This window comes from Dermacentor albipictus, chromosome 5 (genome assembly GCF_038994185.2).
Source record: "Dermacentor albipictus isolate Rhodes 1998 colony chromosome 5, USDA_Dalb.pri_finalv2, whole genome shotgun sequence".
NCBI lineage: Eukaryota > Metazoa > Arthropoda > Arachnida > Ixodida > Ixodidae > Dermacentor > Dermacentor albipictus.
In genome coordinates, this window is record NC_091825.1 from 56,929,165 (window position 1) to 56,956,688 (window position 27,524).

General features: G+C 47.8%; 1 protein-coding gene across 1 annotated transcript in view; it reads left to right on the top strand.

Annotated features, from left to right (window-relative positions):
* The first annotated feature begins 5,649 nt into the window (after positions 1-5,649).
* Positions 5,650-27,524, top strand: part of LOC135911175 (neprilysin-2-like) — a 336,673-nt gene continuing 314,798 nt past the window's right edge. Inside the window, exon 1 of the mRNA XM_070538401.1 lies at positions 5,650-5,668. The gene's annotated coding sequence lies outside the window, so the exon portion shown is untranslated. The remainder of the gene's footprint in view (positions 5,669-27,524) is intronic.

Here is a 27,524-nt window from a genome sequence, read left to right on the forward strand (position 1 = left end):
AACAAGGTATGGAAATCTGGAGTAATGCCTACAGATTGGAAAAATGCAGTAGTAGTGCTTTTTTGAAATAAGGTAAGCCAGGAACATCCCCAAGCAGCTACAGACTCATTGCGCTACCGAGTTGTCTAGCCAAATCCCACGAGAGTATCATAAACGCAAGACTCGCAGTCATCCTTGACTCAAGAAGCCTGATAGACATGCACCAGTGCGGATACAGAAAGGGATGCTCGACAACTGACCACCTCCGTGCGACCAGAACATGAAATACGTAACGCGTTTCTACACAAACAACACTGTCTCACAGTTTTCTTCGATTTAGAAAAAGCGTATGGTACCATGTGGTGGTATGGAATTTTAAGAGACGTGGCTGACTTGGGAAGTTCGTGGCAGAATGCTAAGCTGTCTATCTGATTCTATGGCAAAGAGAAAATTGCAGGTGCGTCTCGGCACAATACATTCACGCACATTTACACAGGAAAATGGCGATGAAGCCAAGAGTTCGACGAAAGTTCGTCTGGTCAGGTAACATGATGATGAAGAAATTGCGGTCACTGACCAAGTCAAAGCGTTCCACAGGGTTGCATTCTGAGCAGGACACCCTTCATAGTCAAAATTAACTGTTAATAAGATCATCCCATCCTGTGTTATGCACTCAATATATGTCGACCACTTGCAAGTGGCTTGCCGGGCCTCAAATCTACCCATTTGCGAAAGACAACTACAAATAACGATAAATATTCTGACACAATGGGCTGACAAAAAGGACGTCAGTTTTTCAACATACAAAACTGTTACGGTTCTCTTCTCCAAGAAGTGAGGGGTACACTGCAATCCGGTTCTCACATTAGATGGTACGACGTTGCCGGTCAAAGACCACAAGTTTTTAGGTGTAACTTTTGACGCAAAGTTTAACTTCCTGGCCCACATTAACAAAACTAAAATTAAAGCCAATAATGTACTAAATATCCTCATGGTGTTATCGCACAAGCACTGGGGATCTGACCGAACTTGTCTACTACGTATATACGTAGCATCCTCGATTACGGTAGTGCACTTTATGGTGCAGCTAGGCAGTCATACATCAAGTAACTTGACCCAGTTTTCATAACCTCGGCCTACGACTGGCGAGCGGTGCCTACAGAACATCGACTGCCCAAAGTTTATATGTTGACTGCAATGAGCCTTCCTTACAGCAACGCAGAGCGCTACTTACACTTTCCTATGTACTGAAAATTCAGTCTTCACCACAACGTATATGCTACAGCATCGTAACACAGTGCAAATCACGGTTGCATTACACAAACAAACCGAACATGATGCGGTCACTTATCTTACGACAAGAAGAATATTGTCAGACTTATGATGTTCCTCATGAGGTCCTGCAGGTTGCTGAAAGGCCACCAAGATTTCCCCCATGGTACGACTTTCCACAGCTATGTGACTGCACACTAACACATATAGAAAAGAAAGGCATTCCACAAGAACGCATAATACAATAGTTCTGAACTATTCAAGAAAAATATAAAAACTACACGGAATTTTACACTGACGGCTCTAAAGCACAAGAATATGTAGGAGTCGGAATCTTAACGAAAAATTTAGAAAATAGCATTCGGATAAATAATTTTTCCTCAGTCTTTACCACCGAAGTTTATGCGACATGGACGGCAGTAATAAACTTACCACTGACAAGCAAATGAATGCTATTATATATATTTATTCGTTGAGCGCACTCAGAGCTCTAAGCCTTAACTCCGCGTCTGAACCCCTGCTTGGCGATATCCTAAACATGGTGGCCTATAATAAATACGGAGGGGCCATATGATTCTGCTGGGTCTTAGGCCATGTTTGGATACCAGGGAATGAAGCAGCAGATAGATGCGCGTGCATGGCAGCGCACGAATGCATAACGCAAGCAGCACTGCCACAAAGAGACAGTATCCGAGGGATTCATAAAATGCTGGCATCAAAGTGGCAACTAGAATGGGACTCTTGCATAAATAACAAGTTACACACAATAAAACCCCTGCTCGGCGAGTGGAAGTTGTGCAGTCACCAGCAACGCTTCTACGAGGTGAGCCTACGTAGACTCTGAATTAGGCACACACACCTAACACTCAATTTTCTACTTTAAAACAAAAACCCGCCAACTTGCGAGAAGTGCCATGAACCACTTACAGTAATGCACGATATTATGACATGTCCACATACTGAAACACAGAAACGGAAGCCTTTACAGAATCTCTATAACTTTCACATACCTTTACACCCCGCCTCAATACTGGGAGATGATCCGCTAGTACCCTTCACTGACTTGTGCTCTTTAGAAGAAACCAGTTTTTTGTACGGATTAAGGTAACGGAGCTTTCGCTACTTTAACATTTGATTTCTTAATATATTGTGGCTGGCACAGCATGGCCTTACTCGCTTTTGAGCCAATAAACCCGAATTAACTGAGGGTATGCGCCACCACCACTGCATCGAAATGCGACTTCCAGCTTTTTCATCTTGTGGATGTCCTCGTAGCACAGCTTGCCAATTCTCATTGTCAGGAAATATTTACAGCTTTTAAAGAAATCAGAAATCGTGCTGCAGTCCCGTGTTTCTTTTGTTTTCTGCGCTTTATTCAATAAAAAAAACGCAGGAGTCGCGCACAAGGCCGTGCTTTTAAAGATGAGTTGTGTGCTTTTTGAGATTTTGTGTCAATCCTAGGCTTCTATGGCCTTGGAAGTACCTCAACTGCGGAAACATTCTCCCAGCTAAACAGCTACTGTTCACAATGCAACGGTTGCAACGCGCTGTTATGTTGCAGTAGCTGGCGGTCACAACCTGCCAGTAGGCTAGCACATGGATGCAGCAAGTGAGAGAACCAACCAGTTGAAAAAGTAGCAGGACGTCATAATGTATAGGTTTGTTTAGCCCAGGTTCTTTTACTGAGGTGCGGTGCGTGGAGGGAAGGACGCAAAAGAGGGCACTCATTGTCAGACAGTGTCATACAATGAAATAGCACGATTAAAACATATCCATGAACCTAGCACAACGATATAGCGACATGGACTGTGCCATAATGCGCATTTCTACGAGTTCTTACGTGACTGCTAGACATGTGGCCTACGAGTCGAAAGGCTCAACACACCCACGATGTATTGGTTCGCGTAGATTAAGACGAGCAGGTGCTGTGTGGTCTGTGCTGTTGGCTGTCGACGGTGGTGCCAGGGACGGCTTGAGGTAATGTGGGTGGCAGGTGGCGTAGACCGAGGCGGTGTTGACGTGTACAGCGGCCGCAGACTAGGGCTGCTTAACGGTCGTTTCAGGCTCCCGTACATGCTCACGTGTGGCGCGTTAGTTGTCGCTCGCATGGCTACCCTGGATCTCGGTTGCTCGTTCCTGGTAGCTCCCGAATGCTAGACGACCTCGTATCCCACTCTTGCTCAGCGATGCCCTGTTGGCTGCTTTGGTTGCTATCTCCAGAACGGTGGGTGCCTGAGGAGTTTCAGTTGCACATGCTCTCGATCTCGGATGATGGCCGCGCTCTCTTTTCCACGTCTTTCTTCTCAAGCCATACCTACCGAGCACCCACTCTACACACGTGACTCAAGCACAGCACGCACACTTTTTAAGAATCGCGAGGCCAATGCTTATTTAACAACGTCGCGAGCACACGTGGTCTAAGTACGGTCGATCCCAACGCTACACTTCGTCGTAAGTCTTTTTTTCTACGTCTTCCCTCATGTGTTAGCACTCTGTTTCACTCACAACACACGCGTACGCCAACAATGGGACATCGGTACTTGCATGATGACTTTACAAATTTGAACAGTGTAGAATCCAAAAGCAGACGAAATCCGCTATTCGCTAAGCAATATGACCCTATATGCGAGAACGGTGCGCTAGGGTTTATATTTGAAAGTATACATAAATACTCCTTCATACGGCAACTGCAATAAATTTTCACTTTGAAAAAAATTATTCATAGATATGTAGTATATGGGGTGGAGGAGAGGATTGGCGGGGAGGCCTACCAGACACGTCCGGTTTGCTTCCCTATGATGAAGGAACGGGAAACAATATAGGGTGGGAATTGACGCAGTCTTAGTAAAGGCGCAGAACAGCTAGTTTCTTCATTTTCTTAATCGCTTTTCAATATAGTACCTAAGCTGACGACGCTTGAATCTGATGTGCAGGAGACATGGCTCAAATCTCAGGCCTTGTCCTCCGAGCTGCTTGCTGCGCCACGGGCACCGCCCAGTGACGGAGATAATGCCGAGCCGTTCTGGATCGTTTCTGCCGAGTGGTTAATTGTGTTTTTTTTTCTTGTTTAGGTGCCAAACGTTTTAAGGAAGTCCTAATGCATTAGCATTTACGCTCTTTCCGGGAGGTGTGTGCCATTTTCCCGCCTACCTGTCTCACTGGGTAGTCCACGGTGGAATGGTTCAGGCTGCTTTTCAATGAACGTCTATTTCGCCAACTTACGTAACTAGGTATAACTGGGAATGTGCTGCTCTTCAATGACGACCGAGATCACCTAAATTTCTCCGATGCGCTGAGCGAAACCGAACCCACGTCGCAGTGGTTCCTCAAGGATAGCAACCCATTGCATTAGCAGGCTACGCCACGAGTGTCCTGGACATGTGACACTTTCAATGAACGCCTTTTATGCAAATGCTCGGCGAGCGGTGCCATGAATGCACTGGGTGTGTGCCACCCTTCGATGAACATCTAGCCTACTTGGGTCACTGAGTATGTGCCATTGAGTGTGCTGCAAGTGAGGGAACGATTCTCAGCGTTCGCATGAACCGGCCCGCCACGATTCCCTTCTCGGCGCCCACGAGCGGACTTCTCGGCAGCGCCATTAGATGGCGCAGCGTGTCCGGAAAGAAGGGCGAAAGAGGAGCCCGGTGTCTGCTTGACGCGTTTCAGCATTCGCATGCACTGGTGCACCACGCATTTTGTAGGCCACGCGCAGGCTTCGCGACGACGGCGCTGAATGGCACCGGGTTCTAAGGGAAGCACAAAGGAGGAGCCGCGCGGCAGCACGTCTTATACATTACTCGTTTCGACGGTGATGCATTGTGTTGCTATATTGATTTAGTGCTTACGCTTTACCGTCGGCAGGCATCATGATATGGGTTCTACCGCTTTCATGGTTTCCCAACTTGTATTTGAAACGTAATTTTTTTTTGTACGGAGGCTGCTCCTGCTCGGTCTACAATGCTTGAAACGAGGTGCTTGACGTGGTCTCAAGTTTCTTTACAATTGGCCTTTTAAGCTGAACGGGTAACGAACTGCACAAAATACACGAACAAGGGGGGGGGGGTGATTCGAGAGGGCAGAACACAGGCTGTGCGCGCTGAGCTGTTTCTTTCCTCTCTCCACGTATTTTGCGCAGCATTTTACCTATTCAGTATGAATCAACTAGCCGTAACAAAGTGCTTTTGGGCTTCGAAAGCCAGGAATTTTGCTAAAACAATTTTTCACCTAGTGGCAGAGACGACACCCCCTAAATAAGTTTTGCACTCATCCTGTTGCTTACGAGCTGCATAATGATTTCACCCAACGTACTCCGCAGTGAACGGAAGCAACTGCTGGACGCGCTAAAGCAACACGGAAGCAGCGACACCAGCAAGTTGGCCGAAGAGGTCCCCACGCGGAGTGTTGCTGCAATCAAGTGAGTCGACCATAGATCTCGCAAAAAACATACGGTTCACAGCAACTGCATTGTGCGATAATTTTGCGCCGTGCCGCTTCTGCGGCATGGTGCCTATAGTAATCTGGAAAGTAGGGGGGAGCTCGTGTGGTTAAAAAATTCTCATGTCTGGAGTAATGGTCATATGTGAGGGAAACCGGTCTGTGAAAGTTACTCCATCAAAGAGGTTCTGTTTTTGTGGCTTCCTTTCGGAGGCCCGTTTTAGAAGCGAAAAAAATAATGTGTTGACTTTAATTTACTAATACGAACACGGGATGCTTGGCAGGAAAGGATGAGTTTTGACTCTTTACAACAAAATCTCGACAAACCGATGTCCTATTCTTCCAACTCAGTATAGGGCATCCGTATGGCACTTACAAGTTTTCGTTGACTGGTCGTAATCCTCACAAGTGTAGTAGTCGTGGTGGGAGGCTGACGGCCCTCCATGTTTTGATAGAATGTCGGGAAGCAAAACTTCACCGTAAAATGTACTTTAGCCTATATACATCACGTTCGTGTACACCCATCAATATTTCTTGATATAGGCCTATTTTTGACATTAAATCAGTTTTGAGCGTTTTACTCGGTATCAGCACATTGCAGGTAATCAGCCCATAAGATCGCAGCACGACATCTCACTATAGGCTGCTGCTGCGACAGTAATACTTGATATATAGCACGTGCCTCCACGCCTTTGTGTTTAGAGGCAGTCGTGCTACTGGCGCTAATATTTTAGTGTATCACCCTTCATAGCTAACCTTTTATGTTAATATCACACCTCACATGCCCTCGTCATAGTTTGAATGCACATACATAATACTTTACGCTATTCACAGCGAATATTTTTAGGGCCCTATACAGCCATGTCACAAATACCCTTTGCTATTGATCGGAACATCGACTACGTCATACCACTTCTTGGTGCTCTTTGGCCATCACAGGTGCTTGCACTACAACACCCCATACGTCATCATAGTCATGAAAAAAAAAGAACTGAGGGGGAAGTAAGTGGCAGGTTCGAAGCGGTTAGCCAACTCTGAGTGAGTGCTTGGTTCTGGAATACAGCAAGGGCTCCAAGTTTATAAACGCAAGCGCCGTCGATGGAACTCGCAGGCTTGAAAGTGTTTTCAGCGTCGCCTTTGTCTCGCTGTTCACTGTCTGCGCCACCCTCTAGTTTTGCGGCATTTTCATGCGCTTTCAGCACGGCGTGTTCCCGCTCACCGCGTATTGGCTGCCAGACTAGCTTCCCCCAAAAACTGCACAATTTTTCTGTCGGTGAGAATGGCTTAGTGCTGTGTACTGACGTCACTGAATGACGTCACTGCAAAGGCCAACCGGTCCGATCACCTCGCTGACATGTCAGCTACAAGACATTATTCACGCGAAATTAGGGAAAGCTTGAATATGCCGTGTCTGAATTTTCTTTCGTGTTATGCGACAACCACCGTCATATTTCTAGCACAAACGGGAGTTGCGGAAAAGGATAAATTAAACTTGGAACCACTGTCTGGACGCTGCCGCATGTATCGCAAGGCATCTCACCTGTACTGGGCCCCACAGCTTAGGCATGAATATCTTGCCTCACCTTTGCCGTCGGCACTGATCTGACAGCGGCAGGCAGATGGGTGCGATAGTGTGGTCCTCTCAACAACTTTAGCGTGACGATGCCTGGCACATGATTTCGGAAAGTTTGCCGCATTTTAAAACAACCTTCACTGAGATGCGCTCAGAACGCTGCTGTTCCCGTCAGTGCACAAAACTGTTCCATGTGTGAGCGGGTTGCACTATTGCGACAAGTGTCCGACAACAGAATTAGTGTTCCGAGCTTGTTGCGGCATGTGATAACAAACCGCACACGTTCAACTGAGATGCCCGTGGTCTCCAAGGTGCATACGGGATACCAGTATTACGCAAACGCGTTGTCCACGATTGTTACACCGACGGCTTCCGCACGGCCACTAGACGAGCAGAGAGAGAAATATCGCACACCAAGGAAACACGTCATCGAGATAGTAGCGGTCGGTTCTATCAATTCTGAAGGAAGTCTGGGCTGGGCCTCAGTGATGTATGTTCCAAAGCTGCTCTAGGTCTGTCCCGGAACACGCTCTTGGCCTGTCATTGGAGCAGCCTCACTCCAAATAGAACTGGTTATTTGAATCTGTCATTGAAATTCACCGCCAGGAAGGCTGTAGAATGGGTAGCATGATTATCGCTTTTCCCAAGTACAATAATTTGATGCTTTTTCTGCTCTTTCCCCACGACATCACGCAGACTCCTGAGACAAATTTATTGATCGGTGTACCATCGCAAAGGAAAACAGAAGCAGTAAGACTTGTGTTGGAGGGCTGTGAAAGTAACTTCGACCTCCGGGGTTCCTTCAGTATGCAGCAATATCTCAGTACTCCAATGTATTTGCGTTAAACCCCTGTTTTAGCGCAGCTTTCTTAGGCTGTGTCTAACCCACAACCTCCGGCGAAATATAGTCGAGTGGGTGATGACTTGTGTATTACCGTGGTGTGTATATTGCTGAGTGAGCCATTTGTTTTCCGCCTCCGTGAATGCTCCAAAGAGAGCGGATGGTGGTGAAGCTCTTGCGATCCTTGTAGTCACTACCTTTTGGCGCGGCGACGCTTGGCGGATCGTGTCGTGATCCAGGGCCAAGCCGGCAACCGCGCAGCGTACTCGTGCCGTGTCTTGCGGCGAGCACTCAACGTGATACGGCGTCGTTACGACCGCACAAAATTGCTCCCACAGGTGAGATGATGCGCTAAGCAGTTCTTTTCACTTTCGTTTTATTATTTCAGTGTTTTTATTGTTTCGGAGATCTACCGCGAGGCATACGTAGCAAGAAAGAATGACTAAAACACGCATTTCTAACGCAGTGATGGAACATAAACGACGCGAAGCTTGATTGAGTTACCGGCGCAACAGCACTAGCGGATGATACGCGTACAACATCGAGGCATGTGGCTGTTTGAATTTTGCGTCACGATCAAGGCGTCGAACCTGAAAAAGAGAAACACCGGCTCGGATTTAGGTTCAATCAGCTCTGATGTCGTTCCTGTTCAGTTTCGGTTGAGACGCATAAAAAAATTAGGGCATTTCCACTCTGTGAAAAAGGGTGACTAGCAAAGCTGTTTGTGGGCACCTTCTGGCAAACTGCACCACCGCCGCGGGTCGGCCCAGTATTGCACTATATTCGTGATCGGCCCACCTAATGACGTTTTATTGTAGTAGAGAGGCGTCAATGACGACGCGTACTCGCGCCATGAAGGCTCGAGCTTTGTGTCGACACTCAGACACGATCCTGGGGGAACTAGCCCTTAACAGCTTTGCTGTAAAATTGTAAACTCGTTGATGAACGGGTATAGCAATGAACCGGTTCACAAATCGATTTGGCACTGTTCACGTTGTTCTCCCTATGGTGACGTTCCGTCCAGTGGTAACCGACTTGTCCACATGCGCAAGTTCTTTCAGGGTGAAGTAGAAATGGACACCCCGGAGCATACGGCAGGTAGCAATTTATATTTTACATGAATATAAATGAACAAAATTAGGTGTTATACAATCGCAGTAGTCATCCACATAAAGACAGCGATCTCAGGCCGTGGAATTGTCAAACCGTACTGCACTCAGCGAGATGGGCCTGAAAGCGTCCCTCTTGGCGTTAAACCTTTGCCGCTGTGGCTTTTGTCATCAGGCATACAAAGAATGTACGCATTTGGGGATAAATATCTGATGAGACTTGTATAAACGCGCGGACTTAGATATCTCAAAACCTAAAATCTAACGGTCACAATCTAGTTCTTCACACGTATCCTTAACATGTATTTATGAAAGCGCAATGCTTTCATGCTAATTGACTGTTGCTTGCGCCATTTAGATAATTTTTGCTGTTAGTGGATGTTTACTTCTTAAGTTGTTTCGTTTGAAGTTCCTGCATTTGCTTTTCTGCTGCTAATTAGTTGCGCAATGTTGCGCTTCAAAAAAATTCTTGATGCTTGATATTGTTACGTGTAGAAAGACACAGACGAAAGAGGCTATTTACAGGCTATTTACACTGGACTTGAGCCAGAGCACCAGGCCCACATTCACTCGCGCCAAAGGCACAGACCCACTTCGTCGTCGTTCTCGCGGCGGCTCGTCCCTTGAGCTTCGCTCGATGATATCATAATACTACCCCCCGGCGGAAAAAGTGCCGTCACGGTGCTGGTAAATATCCAAGGCGCGTGGAGAGTTGTAGGGTTTGAGTCGGGCGACGTGGACAATGTCACTGGTTGTCACAGCAGAGGACGTAGTGGGCGTGGCTGGAACGATTTCGTAGGTGACATCTATCACTTGGCGAAGCACGCGATATGGGCCCGTGTAGCAGGAAAGCAGTTTTTCACAAAGGCCAACTTTACGCGATGGTGACCAAAGCAACAGGAGGGTGCCGGGCACAAAATTGACATCACGGTGACCGAGGTCATAGCGCTACTTTTGTTTGTCTTGAGAGACTTGTAGACGAGCGCGCGCAAGTTGGCGAGCATGGTCAGCATGGGCGAGAGCATCACGGGCATAATCGCTAGTTGAAGCTCTGGTGGACGGAAGCACAGTGTCCAGTGGTAGCGTGGGTTCACAGCCATACAAGAGGTAAAAAGGAGATTAGCCAGCAGTGTCGAGACGGGGAGAGTTGTACACAAAGGCGATGTAAGGTAGAGCCTGGTCCCAGTCACGGTGGTTGTCTGAAACGTATTTCGATAGCATGTCTGTAAAGGTGCGGTTCAAATGCTCAGTGAGGCCGTTCGTTTGAGCGTGGTAGGAGGCGGTAAATTTATGCTGTATTGAGCAGGCACGCCCGATGTTGTCAATGACTTTGGCTAAGAACGTACGGCCACGGTCTGTTAGCAATTGACGCGGAGCACCATAAATCAAAATATCATGCAGGAGGGAGTCCGCAATATCAGTTGCGCAAACTGGTCGGAAGAGCGCGGGTTACGGCGTAGCGGGTCGTGTAGTCCGCCGCGACTGCAACCCACTTGTTTCCTGATGTAGATTCCGGAAATGGGCCGAGAAAGTCTAAGCCGACACGATGGAAGGGCTCGGCAGGGATGTCGAGCGGCTGCAGGTAACCAGCGGGGAGCTGGGAAGGCTTCTTGCGTCGTTGGCAAAGTTCACAAGCGGCGACGTAACGTCGTACGGAACGGGCAAGGCCCGGCCAGAAAAAACGGCGACGTACACGGTCATAAGTTCGAGATACGCCGAGGTGTCTTGCCGTTGGTGCGTCGTGAAGCTCTTTTAGAACGGTTGAGCGGAGGTGTTTAGGCATGACAAGTAGGAACTCAGAGCCGTCCGGATGAAGGTTACGACGGTACAGAGTACCGTTGCGGAGGACGAAGAGGCGTAGTGGGGCGTCGGCCGGAGAGTGTTGAAAACGGTCGATGAGTTACGCAAGTTGAGTTACGATGTGTTACGCAGAGAATGCGCAAGCAGCACTGGTAATATTGGAGGAGTCAGGGTCGTCAGCAGGGTAACGCGACAAGCTGTCAGTGTCTTGGTGCAGGCGGCCAGACTTGTAGACCACGGCATATGAAAATTCTTGTAGCCTCAAAGCCCATCGACCAAGCCGGCCTGTAGGATCTCTTAAGCGATGAGAGCCAGCAGAGAGCATGATTGTCAGTGACTACGGAAAAAGGGCGACCGTAAAGGTGAGGACGGAACTTCGCAACCACCCAGACTAGAGCAAGGCATTCTCGTTCCGTAATGGAATAGTTGCGCTCCGATGGTGTGAGGAGGCGGCTGGCATAAGCAATAACGCGATCCTGGCCCCACTGACGCTGGGCTAAGACGACACCTACGCCATGACCGCTGGCATCTGTACGCAATTCTGTGGGAGCATCAGGGTCGAAGTGGGCGAGAATGGGCGGTGAGGAGAGAAGAGTAAGGAGGCGAGAGAAGGCGGCGGCTTCTGCAGTACCCCAGGAGAATTGTACGTCTGTCTTCAAAAAAGATTAGTGAGGGGTCTAGCAATTGCCCCATAATCTTGAATAAAACGATGAAAGTACGAGCATAGTCCTACAAAACTTCGTACATCTGCGGCTGTCTTCGGAACCGGAAAGTCTCGGACAGCGCGAGTTTTGTTGGGATCAGGCTCTACTCCGGAAGCGTCAACGAGGTGGCTCAGAACAGTAATTTGGCGGCGGCGGAAACGACATTTGGACGAGTTAAGTTGCAGTTTCGCCTTTCGAAATACATCAAGTATAGCTGTTAGACGCTCAAGGTGCGAGTCAAACTTGGGCGAGAAGACGATGACATCGTCGAGGTAGCAGAGACATGTGGACCATTTGAAACGTCGGAGCTGTGCTATGCTATGCTATTTAAACTTCTGTGTCCCCTCGTGCTTACAGCCTAAAGTAGGGTAGCAGAACTCTTGGAATAAAGAAAGTCAGAGGCGTGCCTTCACACGCAGCATAGTCGCATCGTAATCTGGAGGAGCGGCTCCGTAGGAGCTCCAATTTCGGCACCACACTCTACGGGGTCTTCGCGGTGAGGTCTCTTCGCTTCGCTTTCACGAGAACGCTCTGAACTGCTGGCCCTGCGTTGACTGCGAGCTACGGGTTGTGCGGCTCTCTGCACAGGGGTATGCTGAGCCCGACGTTGCCTGGTCCTGCGCGAGTAGCTCTACAATGCTCCTTCTTCAGCAGGAGTTCATACCTTGAGAGGAGGCGCCATAACGTGTACGGAAGAGTAAACGGTGGTATCCAGACTACGTTGCGCACATCTCAATTCTCTTGATCCATGGCACAATGCGATAATGTTGTTGATGATGATGGTTTACTGGCATCCTCTTCGAGACGAGGTGGCAACAAGTAGTGACCTAACCTGCTTGAGTTAACCAGGTCTAGCTACTTGCAGCATGCAACTGCTTCTTGTCGGGATACCTGATGGATGATAATGCAATTGCAATGAAGTTTGCACGTATCGACGTGACGCGACGCGCATGTCACGTTGCGTGACAAATGGCACGATACTGTGCTAATAATGGCCATGATTTATTGGCATTCCCTTTGAAACGGGACGGTGACGCTGTCACCTAGCCTGATTTAGTCAGGTACGCTATTCATGTTTATAGTGTTAAGTCTCTTGAGCATCTCGCGATAATATCGTAATAATAGTCATCTTCTTCGGTGTTTATATTGGCGTCGACGTTGTCGCTGCGCTGCTTCGCGGACCTGAACCACCGAAACGTCAACCTAATTTCGGCGCTGGCCATTTCGCTCGGCCGCGGAGTCGGCCGCATGACGTTGCCGCTTTAGCTTCACTTCGCAGGCCGCACGAACCGCCAGATCAGCCCGACATTGCCGCTTGGGCTCCGCCTCACGTGCCCGATTATCTGCAGAGGCGTTGGTGCGACGCCAATGAGATCTCCCGCTCGTAGGGTAGCTGCTCGTCGGGAGAACGAACGATGCGTGGCCGTCCCATTGCAAAGTCGGAGAGAGACCAGAGTTGCCAAACGATCCCAACAATAAATAGCCAAATGATCTCAAAATGTAGCACAAAGTAGCCAGACCCAAATTTTTCGCGAGCGAAAAGTAACCAAAAACATAGCCAAAACGTTTGATGATGTTCTGCAGGTGTCCCATGGAGGGTGTCTAAATCTAACCGCGTATTTCCGGCTCCCAAATAACTTCCGGTGCATGCAACCAGCACAAAGCTGGATTCAAGATCTGCGTAAAGAATTATAGTGAGAGCTGCCTCTCAGACCTGGATTTGGACACCACTTTTCGGTAGAATGAGCTGAAGCATTTCTTTTCCGATTTACCCATGACGTTATTGATATTTACTGGGTCAAGTTCTCAACTAACTTTAGTCCACGCTTCGCTTTACAGAAGGCATTTTTACGTAAGAGTAATGAAAAATATTGCTTGCTCCCACCTCCAGGATCAGCTTCGGTTGGTCCCGATGTAGTGCCCGATAGGCAGCCTGAGCTGAAGGCATTTTAGAATATAGATGCCTTTCATAAGCTTGCTTCATAAAGTAAGCTATCATTTCTCTCCCGTTTTCTTTATTTCTCTCTCTACTTTGTATTTTTCACTTGTAAGCAGCAAATGCTGCCGCTTGGAGGCACACTGGACTCTGGAGAAAACTTGAAACCTTCTCGCGTTTTCCTGGTGCATAGAAGCGGCGGTTGTGACTGCAATTCCCTTTTGAGTGGGAACAAATAGAATGACCAGCTGGTCCATAACAGAAGAGCTGAAATAAAGCTTGTAGTTTTAATTGCCACCTGGGTTGCGGAGCTGGCAATAATCCAGGTGCCATTACCATCAAAAAGGGTTCAACTGTGCGATATTAAACAGATTCACTGGCAAGATTCGTCCAATATGAAAACGTGTACGTAAGCTTTTGAGAATGCAGGCACGAATGCGTGTGTTGCCAAATTTCCGAGGGGTGCTGTTTACCTTACTTTGAGTGCAATTTGAAAAAGAAACACACTAAGAAATGTAATTACGCTAGAAAACACTTAAAACCGATTTATATATGTCGCACCCGGCTGCCATGATGTACATAGTAAACTCCTTTGTCTAACAAATTCAAGCACCATATATTAGAGCAGGAATTCAGTGGAACACTATATATACCTCTACAAGCTGGCAAGTACTCTTTGCCCAACCAGTATTGCAATGTGCACAAAAATAATAAAACATGGACGAATTAAGAGTACCACAAACATCTATAATGCATATCGAACGCAGTTTCTTGTTCTCTGCATAGCTGGAAAATACGCGAGAGCAAATACAATGTAATGGCTAGTAAGACGAACCAAGAGGAATTATAATGGTCATAAAGTACGTGCATATAAGAAGTATGCAATAATTGCAATTGTACGCACATAGTTTAAAGGAAAAAAATTGTCGCAGCAGTGCGGTACGAAAGCCGACGAGTTATCACCCTGAAGCTCACAAAGCAATCACTCGCCGTTCTTTCATGAGCAATTGCCTTGCCATTGTCACTGTGGACAAACATAGTTTTTATATATTTACAGAGCTTATTTTTGTAATAATATGCAACGTTCAAGAAGTATCATGATACAATCGCAGCTTTCATGTAATACAAAACTGCATGACTAAAACAAAGAACGCAAAGAAAGGCATTGCGTAGAGTCTCAGTTGACACTTCTGACACTGGGGATTTACGCGAATGGAAAAAGTATACAATCTAGCCCCATTTGAAATAACTTCCACTGCCACGTGGACCATATAGAACTGCAGAGTTGAAACGCGACAGAAACTGTTGATTCGACTCACAATCTTCGCAGCAGTCCTCACTCTCTATCAGACCAAACTTAACGTGAAGGAGATCTTGCACTGTTTCATTCGACATGCGGTTTCGCAAATCATTCTTTGTCAATGAAACCGGGCTGAACACGCGTTCGACGGCTGCGTTCGAAAGAGGCAGCGCAAGTAGGGACAAAGCAAGCGCAGACAGTACGGGGAGAATTTCTAATTTAAAGCTAGTTGGATATTTTTCGTGAAGTTACCGGCTAAAAAAATAACGTGGTGATTTGCAGGAAAACCAAGAAATAGGATTCGAGGAACCCTTGATAAACATTGAAAGGACCATGGGTGAAAATGATGCGCCACGACATGCGTGCGAATACTTGAGCTGTTGTACAAGTTCACCTAATAGTTTGCTGTATTGCAGCCGGCACAGAACACGTACTCGACAGTTGTCAGGCCCACCGGTTTTCTTACTGAGGAACCACGCGTGAACCGGCAGAAGATCACGCCAAAACCAAAACAAAAAGAAGAGATCTTAGGGAAGGAGGGAAAGAGATAAGTACAAGGCAAGGAGGTTAACCAGAATAACTTCCGGTTGGCTACCCTACACCGGGGGCAATGGAAAAGAGGGGGCTATGATAACAGGGAGAGAGAGGAGGGAAGGAAAGAAGGAAATTGCGGTGAGTTCGCTGACGTGTGTGGTCTTACAGAAATTGCATTAATATTCACAGATGCTCGCACAAGCCCGTCGTCCTTAAGAAGCACAAAAGCGCCTTCACCGCTTTATGGACCGACGGGCGATGGGGGCGGTGTTCCAACAGCACCTGCACAGAAAGCGGCCGATTGTCCAGTTTTTGGAAAGATTTGGCAAGTTCTTGTCTCTCTGGGGTGTATCGTGGACAGTGGCACAGTAGGTGGTTGATGTTTTCTTCGGTGCCACAGACCTCACATGATGCACTGTCAGTCACTCCAATTAATGTAGAGTATGACTTTGTGAAGGCAACTTTTAACCAAAGGCGACAGAGAAGCGTAGCTTCACGTCGAGGAAGTCCGAGTGGAGGTCGGAGTTGCAGGGAGGAGTTTAGTCGATGCAGTCGTGTAAGTCGTAAATTTGGCGAGTTCCACTCGGTAAATGTGAGACTGCGTGCCAGGTGTCGAAGCTGCCTTGCAGCATATGTCCTCGAAAGCGGAATGGGAAGGCTGTGCTCGTCTTGATGTGCTGTGCGAGCAGCATTATCGGCGGAATCCTGGCCACTGATTCCACAATGGCCAGGTACCCATTGAAAAACGACCTCGTGACCTTTTTGTTGGACGTGATGGTTAAGTTTCGCGGTTTCGTATATCAATTGGTCATGGCATCAATGTCGGAGTACTGACTGCGTGCACTGTAAAGTCGGTTTTGAATCGCAGAACACAGCCCATTCTCTAGGTCTTTCAGAATAAATGAATTCCAGTGCTCGACGCAGGGCCATTAGTTCTGCCGCCGTTGAGGTCGTGACATGCGATGTCTTGAACCGCAGTGTCATTCCTCGCGTTGGTATAACCACGGCACCACCAGAACTGCACGACGTAGTCGATCCATCGGTATAGATGTGCACGTGGTTGCTGTACTTTTCATGCAAAAGAAGTAAGCTCAGCTGTTTTAGAGCAGGGGCCGGTAGATCTGTCTTCTTCTGTAGTCCTGGAATCATTATATGTACTTGTGGATGGATCAAACACCACGGAGGAAACGCTGGCTTGGCCGCAGGTGCGTATCCTGAAGTAAACGACGCACGATGTGCACTCACAATGCCGCTAAATGTCGAGCAGGGCCTTGCAGCAGTGAGGCTCGCCAAGTTGGGGGAAGGAGTCCTAGCATAATGCCTGAGATGCATACGCATTGTCTCAATGGTAATGTGCGTCGTGATTGGGTAATCCTGCGCAAGGGCAATGGTTTCAGCCGTTGATGCACTGCGTGGTAAGCCAAGACATATCTTATGGACTTGGGCTTGACTACTCTGAATCGTACGCAGGTTAGTCTTGCAGGTGTTGGATATTGCAGGCAGGGTGTATCGCAGGAATCCAACGAACAATGCCATGTACAGCTGCAGGATAGCGTGTATAGATACTCCCCAACTTTTTCCTGCAATAAACCTGAACAGGTGACAGATAGCAGTCAGCCGCTTTTTCATGTAATTCACGTGCGGAGTCCAAGATAGGTCTCTGTCAATTATGACTCCCAAGTACCTGTGACTTCTGCTGTATGGTATAAGTTGCCCGTTAAGAGATACGCCGTAAGCAGAAGAGATCTTAGTGCTGCAATGACGCATGAACGTGGCAGCCTAGACTTAACGCCATCCTCCAAGCCCCAGCATTGCCAAAAACACAACCTTCAGGACTGCCTACATACCGTTCAAGCAGCAATGAGCTTTGGGTTTTCATAAACCGCCTTCGCGTATTTTGTCAGTGTTGACGTGGTACTCGGGACGCAGAGGTCCTTAAGACATCAGCAGCCAAAATACAGCCATGAGCGAACTCGGAATTTTCGACGCCAACCCAGGTAAAAAGTAGCCCAATTTGGCTATTAATAATCCCATCTGGCACCCATGATTCTGAGACTGCTGCGCACGCGCTTTTCTGCGAGAGAGAAACGAACGCCCTATTGTCGTAGACAGTGGTGCGCCACAAGCTCTGCTGGAGGGTTTCTGTGGTCAGACAGCGAGCGTTTCACCTACTCTTAGGCAAACTTACGCCCTTTAGGGTGTATCTCTGCCACACAACGATAATCCTCATCTGCCTTGCTTGCGTTTCCTTTCTTGAAAATTCCGCGCCCGCTACTTTCCTGAGGGGAATGCTATGTCATGCTGATAACGCGCATGCCTTTCATTGCTGGGAAGTACCCCGCTCGATACGTTAAATGAAATGCGGACAAAACAGATGACGAATATTGTTGTGCGGCAAGATACGACCCAAAGGGTGTAATTTTGTTTTAGAGTGTACAGCTTCGCTCTAAGCATTCTCGGCGTCAACCGCGCAAACTCGCTAGTGCCACTGCTCGCGCTCTCGTCGTCTTCGTCGTCGTCGTCTTTCACAGCTGGCTCCGTTGCCACTCATCATTCCAACGTGGAATTTCACTTCTGCCGTCGTAATGGGGAGGCCTCGTTTATGGGAGTAGGAGCCAATGCTTAAGGGGGTATGAGCTTAAGGAGGTTTCTGTGGTCGGACCGTGAGCGTTTCACCTAGGCTTTCATACAGCGAAGCTCTATAAAAGCCGCTGCGATCAGAATCGCACGTAGTGCATAGTTAAGAATGTATTAGCAAATGAGGTCGGATGTGGCACACTGCGAGAGCGGGCACTTCGATGAGTGCCGCCATGTTCGTTGACGCCAAACTTCGGCCTCGAGCTTGGGTCGCGGCGGTATTTCTGTGGAAAAGCGCCACCGTCGCAAACGCGAAACCATATTTGCGTCTCGCGCATGCGCACTGGCACTGACGCAATTTTTTTCGGCCGCGGTACCTTTGCTCTCTCTATTCGAAAACTCGCTAATGTGCATGTCTTGACATGAGTGTACTGCACGATGCCATGTTCAGTGCAGGTACGCGTACTCGATCGGTCTTGAGGTGAGCCTTTGCCCACAAGCCGTGACTATTGCACTGTATTGCATCCTGGTTTAATAAAACCGCGTTTCTTCACGATCGGTCTAAAGTGCCTTCTCTGCGATATATCGATGAACCCGGCCGCAGCACTCTTTGCATCGCGGTGTGGAAGAGCATCGCGTCCTTTCCTGACCGCATTTGCAAGGTAAGCCTCGCGCAAACCCGTCTCAACAACATATTGACGATAACAGTTAAAGTTCGCGTGCTATATGGTAAGCACATGTAGGTTGGGCCCTGCGAGAAAAGTGCTTGCTGCTGTGCCACATCGGCTTTTTCCCTGCGCCATGACCTGCACTGAAAGGTGAAATGGCTGTTCCACCACTGTGATAGAACCCGGGTCCATAATCATTCGCATATTGCGGTCTTACCAGATCATACTTATTCCGAGCGGCTTCAACATGGCTTCAACGTGGCTCTGTCGGTGGAGCAGCGAGTGTCAAGAGAAGTGGGGTTACCTCTTCGCTCTCACCTTCTGATTTCTCTACGGCAAACACACGCACGCGCGAACGGTCGCTGCGGCAAACCTTTGCCAGATGACCATTCCTGCCACATTTGGCACGGTGTTTTGATGACGGCAGGGCTTGCTACGTGAGGACCGCCGCATCTATTGCATGGAAGACTGTTCCACGCCGTGGTGCTACCCGGTGTCCACGGTCACCGCCCTCACTGCGATACAGTGACTACGTCCTGTAGTTACTGGGTCCATCTCCCGCATGTCTCGAACGTCGTCATGTGCTTTCTCGGAACCTCTAGGAAATTCTTCTGCCTACTCTATAGTTCACTTCTTATTCACTAACAGGCAGGGAAGGGAGCCATTGTCCTCGACTCCACAGACATTGCAGTGTCCTCGCACACGGTCCAGTAGGTTGCTGAATATAAGAATTTCAGCCAGTGTCCGGTGGTCGCCGATGTATCCTCGACGCTCTCTTCATCCATTTGTTTGTGCATGAAGGACGATAAGCTTGCAGCGATGTTCCTGTAGATATGTCATCGTAGGCTGCTGGCCTGTATGGTTGGTCGGCGCGCTTGCAATATTCGGATGACATTTAAGCTCAACGAACACACAAGCAGACCTCGGCGTCGTGCAGGGTCTGCAATTTAATTTCCTTCAAAGTAAGCTTCTAATCGTACACGGTAGGTACTCCAGCTGCTCACCGTGTCGTCGAAACCCTGCGGCCGAGATGCAATCCTTCGGTCCGATCAGCCGAAAGACATGCTACGAGGGGTGCCACCTTCGTTGCCACTTAATGGCGCGAGTGACAACATACTCGCTAGTTGCTGGCAAAACTTTATTGTAGATTGCGTGACTGCTTTTATTCTTTGCGCATCGACTGGAGCATGCGCAGTGCATGGAGTGACGAATGTTTTACCATTGACGTGGTACCACAGAAATAGGTTTTCATTTTCGTAACACGCCAATTTGTAGTACCAAAAATATGCAGGTCTAGAGCGCATGCTAGAATCTGAAGTGAAGATTTCAAGATGTCTGACTAACGGCAGTACGTAGACTTCATTCCGTGCAATGTGTAATCTCGTGCAATGATTATTAATTCACTACAAAGGTCAAAACATCAATGTCTAGCAATTTTTGTTTTTGCAGTACATTACTAACAACCTATGCTGAAATGCAAACCAAATGTGGCAGATGCAGTCTGAGAGGAGGGAATGAAGCTGGAACGACCACGACTGCTAGACTACGACTGTATGAAGTTGACGAAATGACGATGGCGTGGCAATGATTGATGGCTGACGAAAATGAGGTGACGATGCTGGAATGATAACTATACGAGGATGGAAGTGTAGCTATGATGGCATGAGGTGAAATGACACTGCATTGACAATGACGGCATGACCACTTATCTATGAGGACGACACAGTAACTGCGATAGCATGCTGACAATGAAATGACGGCTACTAGATCCCGACACCATGACGGCGACAGCATGATACGTCTGTGTGCATAGTACCCAAAGTTTGGCTGGCGAAGCTCAGAATCTTAATATATCGGCAAAGAAAGCTTTGCTAAAAATTGCAGGTTTGGCTGCACCCTCCAAGGAATAACGTCCTAAGGTACCTTTTCTTGGAACAAATGAGCAATATTCTCGCACCAAATTGGCATTGCTAGGCCGTTGTTTGACCGGTTGCTAATTAAATCCTTTGCCATCGCGGTGTAATTGTTAACCTGTTGTTTTATTGTATACACGATGCCCATGTCACACACTGGGTTGCATAAAGCATACAGGTTTACTCGCATACAGGAGGAGGACTGCAGACTTGCACAAAGACCATTTTGCTTCACACCGCACTAGCCAGCGTTGTCGAGCAGCCTTCGCACTTGTATGAAGGGTATGCGAGGGAAAATCATGTGCTCCGCTATACAGTTCAGCGGAGGGAGGTGGGCTGGCTTGGACACATTTTTATACTTGTTCACGTAGTACAAAGGCACTTTAGGGTGGGAAAGCGAAGTCTTACAGGTTATACACACCATAAACGAAGAGAGTTCTTCAATATCATCAATTCTTCAAAACGACAGGAAGGTTTCTGCGAAACCTTCCAGATGCTTTAATGAACTTATGTATAGGATTAATCATTGACCCTTGGCTTGTGCCTAATTGACAGGCGCCAAAGGACAAGATGTCTTATGTAGTAAGCGTCAACCTTAGCTTACTAGTAGGAAATAAGAGGAACATTCTGCAGAGGGAAGAGAAGCGGCGGCAAGGAAGAGAGAAATGGACCATTTCTGGTTCGATGCAAAAAGAACAGATGTTAGTTATGGATAAACCAGATCTATGGAGGCAAAAATTTAGGCGGGGAATCCTACAACGGAAGCATGTTAAGGAGGTCACCTCGCATTGTCGTGAAAGGCATTTGCTGCTGTTCCATTGGAAATTTAGGTGTCGGAAATCATCTGAGGAAAGTAGGGATGAATCATTACAATTTAAAAATAAAAGATGTTTGTCTTCTTTGTCGCTGCAGTCGCCATCGCTGGCCACATCTTCGTCGGTCGATTCTTGCTGCCTCATTGTTGTTCGCTGCGCTTGGCACGATGAATCTCTTGTTTAGACATTTCCGACAACAGTCCATATTCATTTTACACATTTATTTCACAAATGTGTACGCATGCTGACGTGTGTGTGAAAGGAAGCTGTGCACGCGAAACGCACGTATGAAGAGGCTTCGCACAGACAGAGGCGAAAACCAGGTTGGTGCGCTAGTAGCGCTTTCGCACTAAAACCAACGTCAGAAACGATTAGGTACCTGAGCTGTCCTTGGCTGTTAGGAGGCCGTGACTTTATCAAACAGTGGCGGGGCATGTGTCAACTGCATTGATGTGGTACTGTGTTACCCACTGGGCTTTCCTCTCTTGTGATGGCTGTGTGTAGGTATTGGCAGCAGGTGAGCGGCAGCCGTTTCCGGAGGCCAGGGAGAATTGCAGTGGGGAGATGCCGCAGTTCGAGGACCTCTACCAGGTGATGCGCGAGTTGATGGAGAACTACGTGCCGGCCGCCCTGGGAGATTGCGAGCTGTGGCTACTGCGTCGTCTGCTGTCGAGCCTTGGTACCATGGTCGGGACGCTGGACCTGAATGCTGCAAGGGAAGCGCTGCAGGAGGCTCTCCTCCGGGCTGCGGTGAGTCCTGCGTTAGCCTCATTGCCTCGTTCAGTCACAAACGAGCACATGCATGCACGCACATTCGCCTTCTTGTGCTCGGTTAATGGCAGAAAACAGACGAAACGAGACAGAAGTAGCCTTAAGTCATGCACACGCAACAGGGACCGCAAAAAGTAACAGCTTTTGGTCACAAATGAAATTCGAATTACTAGTTACAAGCGTATGATTATCCAAGGTTTCGCTAGGAAACATTTGAATCGGTGCTCTAGGAAACCAGGAATGTGTGCTCACTGGCAGCCATTACTCGATGAATGCTGACAGACGGGCCTGCAGTTTTTTCACTTCTGCTTGTTGAGCAGTGAAAACCACTGTCACTAACACTGTTAGAAAGCTTGTTTCACAGCCTTTAAAACTCGCAAAGTACTAGCATATGAGAAGCATGCGAGTACCGACATGAGAGCTTCCTTTAGGTGCCACTTAATTTCGGGCAGACTGCTTTACGGTACTGAAGAGCAGCTGGATGGGTTCTAGGCACTGTTGTGCCCTCCTTGCACGAGCCTATGAAAGCAACTGTCGTATTTTCCTCACCGCTGATAGCGTGACACTTCTAAGCGCTTTGTTGAGCAGCAGTAACGATAATATTGTTACGGAAGGATAAAAGAAGAGAAATGAAGAAGATCGCGAGACGCTGGTTGCTGCGTGTTGGATGTGGACAGAGACAGGACGTCTCTGTCTATATCCTAGTCTCTATCCATGCCACTTCGCGCTACAATTGAAGATCATGCTACCGTACCAACTCGCCCAACTTCCTATCCTTTTGCGAGGGGAGTTGTCTGTGTCTGTGCATCTACACTAGTCCCTTTATCGAAACGTTGAATGTTGCTCTGAGACATGCCTCGTTTGAAGACTACCAATCTCATTTCAAGCACGCTACCCCTAAATTTCTTGATAGTTTTCCCAATCAAGCATAATCAGTTAGGCACTGTACCAGCCATAACTTACATATAAATTAAAACAAAGGTCATTTTCACGCGAAATGCTGCGGAAACAGGGCACTTGGGACGACCGAGGAGACACAGCACCATGTATTAGTATTCTCTGTCCTCCTGTGTGCGCCATTTGAGCTACACCTCACGTAATGCGATACGAACTAGCTCATCAGTCTGTCTTTTTCAATTAACTTTTGTCTTTGGGCTTACATTAATGGCATAGATGTACTAAAACGCTGACAGCTGGCTAGAGCACCAAACCACGCTTTCTTCGAGGCCTCCTTAAAGGCATATCCTTTGTCAACTGCAACCGGACACGCTAGTGAACTTCAGCACTGGTTTCTGGCGCAGTATGCCGTTGTTCACTACACAGTTGTTGAGCCTGCAGTTTATGTACCATGTCTATAGCCAATGAAAATAAACAGGCAAAGATGAAATGCCTTTATGTTCTACAGAATTTTAGCACAGATGCAAAAATATATATTCTAGTATAAAAAATTGGCAGTGGCTTAGCTCGGCTATGCCAGGATATACGTAGCGAAAGCTAAGGCAAAGCATGGTTAGCCTTGGTTAATCTTGATTGCAAGTCCAGGTTAGTCTGCTTGTCAGCTATGTTGCGGCGTTTAGCCAGTCATTCGGCGCGCTGTTCGTCTGTTTCCTGGGCGATTCGTTTCCCCTTCATCTCGTTCCGATGTCGATTCCAGGCCTACTCCTGCTTATCGGAATTGTCGCCGTCCATACTGTCACCTCAACTGTGGTTGCGGCGCACGCGAGCTCCCCTTTTCAATCCTCCAACATGTTATCAGGCATGCGACGCAGCTGGCGAAGCAAGCGGAGGCGAACGCAACGACGAGGAACGCAGTGTGACGCCATGTGCTTCCCGGGAGCACGGCCACGGCGAAATCGCAAGTTCGCGGCCAGTAAAGCTTTCGCTTTAAAAGACTGGAATTGACACTAAGTGCACTGCCTACATTCTCAATCGACCTACCCCACCGTCTGTATATGTTCCCTGTTGCTCTACAGGGCTAGCATTTTTATCAAATTACTTTGGGTGTTATTTCGGCGGCTGCGTAACTTCACACAACCTCTTCACTGCTTCTCAATGATTCATGCTGTACTTCACTTTATATTACAGCGAAGCTGTTAGCCCCTCGGTCGGCATTTTTCGTGTCGATGTCCGTGGGCAAAAAATTTACCGACGATTACGATAATTCCTAATGCGAAATTTGAGCCCAGCGCTATACGTGTTTTCATTTCGCGATATATTGAGGTAAGGAATTTGGGAGACATGTCGCGGGGTCGACGATCCTCGAAAATCTGATCTGCGGGTCGAGCGCGTCGGCTTTTATACACGACTCGTCGAAGATTCAAGTGTAATCGCTGGTGCCGCGTGGCTCCCTGAAAGTACTACACCATTCGCGTCGCACATACAATCAGAATACAAAACAACCGCAAACCATGACAATCGAAACAAGCGCGAACGAGAGCTGACGCGGGCGGATGATAGTACGTGACTGGCGGTCCGGCTGAAACCAGATACGAGTACTCATCGAGCGGTCGGGTGAGCCCGCATGACACCAGTTTCCCCGCGAGCACGTCACTGAAGCGGCCGCTCTCATTGGTCTACGCCGTTCGCGGCTGGCGTCTTTCATTTCTCGCTCCGCGTTCGCTCTTTCTATTTTCGCTACGCTCGCTCGCGAGGCTACACGCCAACGCTCGCCGCAGGAACGGGTGCGTAACAGCCGAGCTCTAAAATGTAGATGGATCCCGGGTGTAGTAGAATATCAGACCGGCCCGCGGCGGAGGTGAAGAAGGCTTGAAGCACTCAGCAAAGCGAAGCGAAAAGTGCATAATTCTTTGGAATCACGCAGACAACATAGAGAATAGCATTTGTTTCAATGAAGAACAAGCACAAAACAAGCATCCGAACGACATAGGTGATAAGGAGCTCCTGATAACAATGCGAAGCATGTAGCGCTTCCTGCATACCTTTCCCGGTGAAGATTACTGTTGAGCAAGCGGCCGCGGCGAGTGACGTCGCTAGCTTTCATACATAAAAGAACCAGCGTAGCAAATGATTTCATTGTTGCTGCAGCACGACTATGGGTATGCAACGCATAGTTAGGACTCTAGATGGGCAATGTGAATACGAGGGGCGGCAAAGGGAAAAGGAAACTCCAACACGACCAGCGACGGCGTGCTGTCAAAACTGCAATTCCTCCCATTAGTATATTTGCTCTAAATTACCAATAATACCACTGCACCAAATTAGCATTAATACCATTACTCTAAAGAAATAAAGCGCTGCATACCGCCCTCATCAGTTGTAGCGGTGGTTTTCAGCAGCTTCGCTGGACATCGACTTTCGCAGGACCGGGATGGCGAGTCAGTTTTTTCGTAAACTATTTACGATTTCGCATTGTTTTCCCGGACGTATATTTTAGCTGTATGCGAAATGTTTTCGTGTTGTCCTTTTTTTCTATGCGACCCTTTTCCTTGCTTTCTGTTGTACGCTCATGTCAGCCATACACCCATCTCACGCTGTTCTATGAGCAGCTTTATGCCCTTCGCCTTTTTTTTGTCCGAGACGTAAATAATACTTGAATCGTGTTGAATGCGCTCTTTTTTCACGAATGCGACTGACTTGCCAAGAAATGAGAATGTGAGCGAAGGTGTTTTGCGCTATCCTGAAAGTACAGCATCCGTTGCCTAATGAATAGCGGTCCTGTAGCTGTAGTGAAATAGTTTCGGTGTTTCTTGACGCCCCTTATGGTAGTGGTCAGGTACTCGATCGTTTCGCCAAGTAGAGGTGCTTCTAGCAAAGTGGTTTACAAACGTGCGGCGCCAGTCAACCGATTGGTAGTCTCTGAAGAGAAGTCCCCAGCAGCGTTCACGGCCAACATGAGTCACTGCCATTACAGATGGCGGTCAAGTGAGGCGGATTTATATTCTATCTTTCATGAAGCTCGCAAAGCAACGTACGTGTTTGTTTAAATACAAATGTGGAGGTTCTCCTCATGAAGTTGCAGTATAGTGGCTTAGGAAAATTATCGTCCTTGGAGAGTGAGATCACTCCGAAACTTTTGTTTCTTTTTTGCTACTTGCGAAAATTGAAAGTGGCGTTGTCGATCTAGGTTCTGTCACTGAGCACAGGGTCATAGGTTCCATAGTGTACGTGTAAAAAAAATAATAAACTTTTATTCGAGTCAGAACCTGATTATGCTGTTAAAGTTTTTCCAATCCAATCCAATCCAACCTGATTATGCAAGACTCATTTAGCGATAGAATTGTTGAACTACCTACAAATAGACAACTCGCCCAGTCTCTTATGCTCAAAGATTGTTTGGGTGTTCATTTCAGTGTGGCATAATTTACACGCTGGACATTACATAGTCAAATAGTGTGCTGCAGTATAGAATTGATGAGACGTTGGTAGCCCCTACATAATGCATACATTTTCCGGAATAGAGGGTGAGTCTTAATTAACGAATCCCACGTGGTTGCTTAGTGGCTGTGGTGTTGGGTTGCTAAACACGATGTCGTGCGGGCGGCCGCATTTCGATCGGGGTGACGTGCGAAAGCGCCTGTGTACTTAGATTCAGGTGCACGGTAAAGAATCTGGTGGTCCAAACGGTGGTCCAAATTACTGCTGAGTGTAAGTCACCTACACTGCCATGTGCTGAGTATAAGTCACACTACGGTGTGACTTACAATCAAATTGTGGCTTTGGCACGTAATACCCCATAATTTAATTTTTTAACGTCTGAATTCCAGCACGCCCGCGAGGAGGCGGCGAGGCAAGCCCTCGACGTCCCTTTGTGGGAGGCTTAGGCCCGGCCATCATAAAGTGCTGGTTCTACAATAAAAGTTTATTCCTCCTCCTCCTCTGAATTGATGAGGTTCAAAATAACGTGAACTTGCTACATAACACCAAGCCGTCATATATGGCTTTCCGAAGCAGATGACTCCCTTGTGGAGAGAGCCAGTCGTTTAATGCAATGAGCGAGATAGGTAGCCCTGGAAGGGTGATGTTTCACACTGTGAATAGCCGAATACCACAGGTTGAGTGAAGAGAATTGTCAAAGTATTCTTATCTGAACATGTTCCAATATTTTCCGAGGGTTCGCAGCGTTTGGTTTAGGGTATGCTGGATTTTTTCGGTACATGTGCGCAGGTGTTCTAGAGCACAAGAAAGATGGCGGTGGCATGGTGTGAAGAATGCGCGCTTGATATTCGTAAATAATAGAAACATTCATCGCACTCTACCCTCAGCAACTCACCATCCTCACTTACTAAGTATTACGCTTTGGATTATTACCTCACATTGAAATACACTGAAATCTTT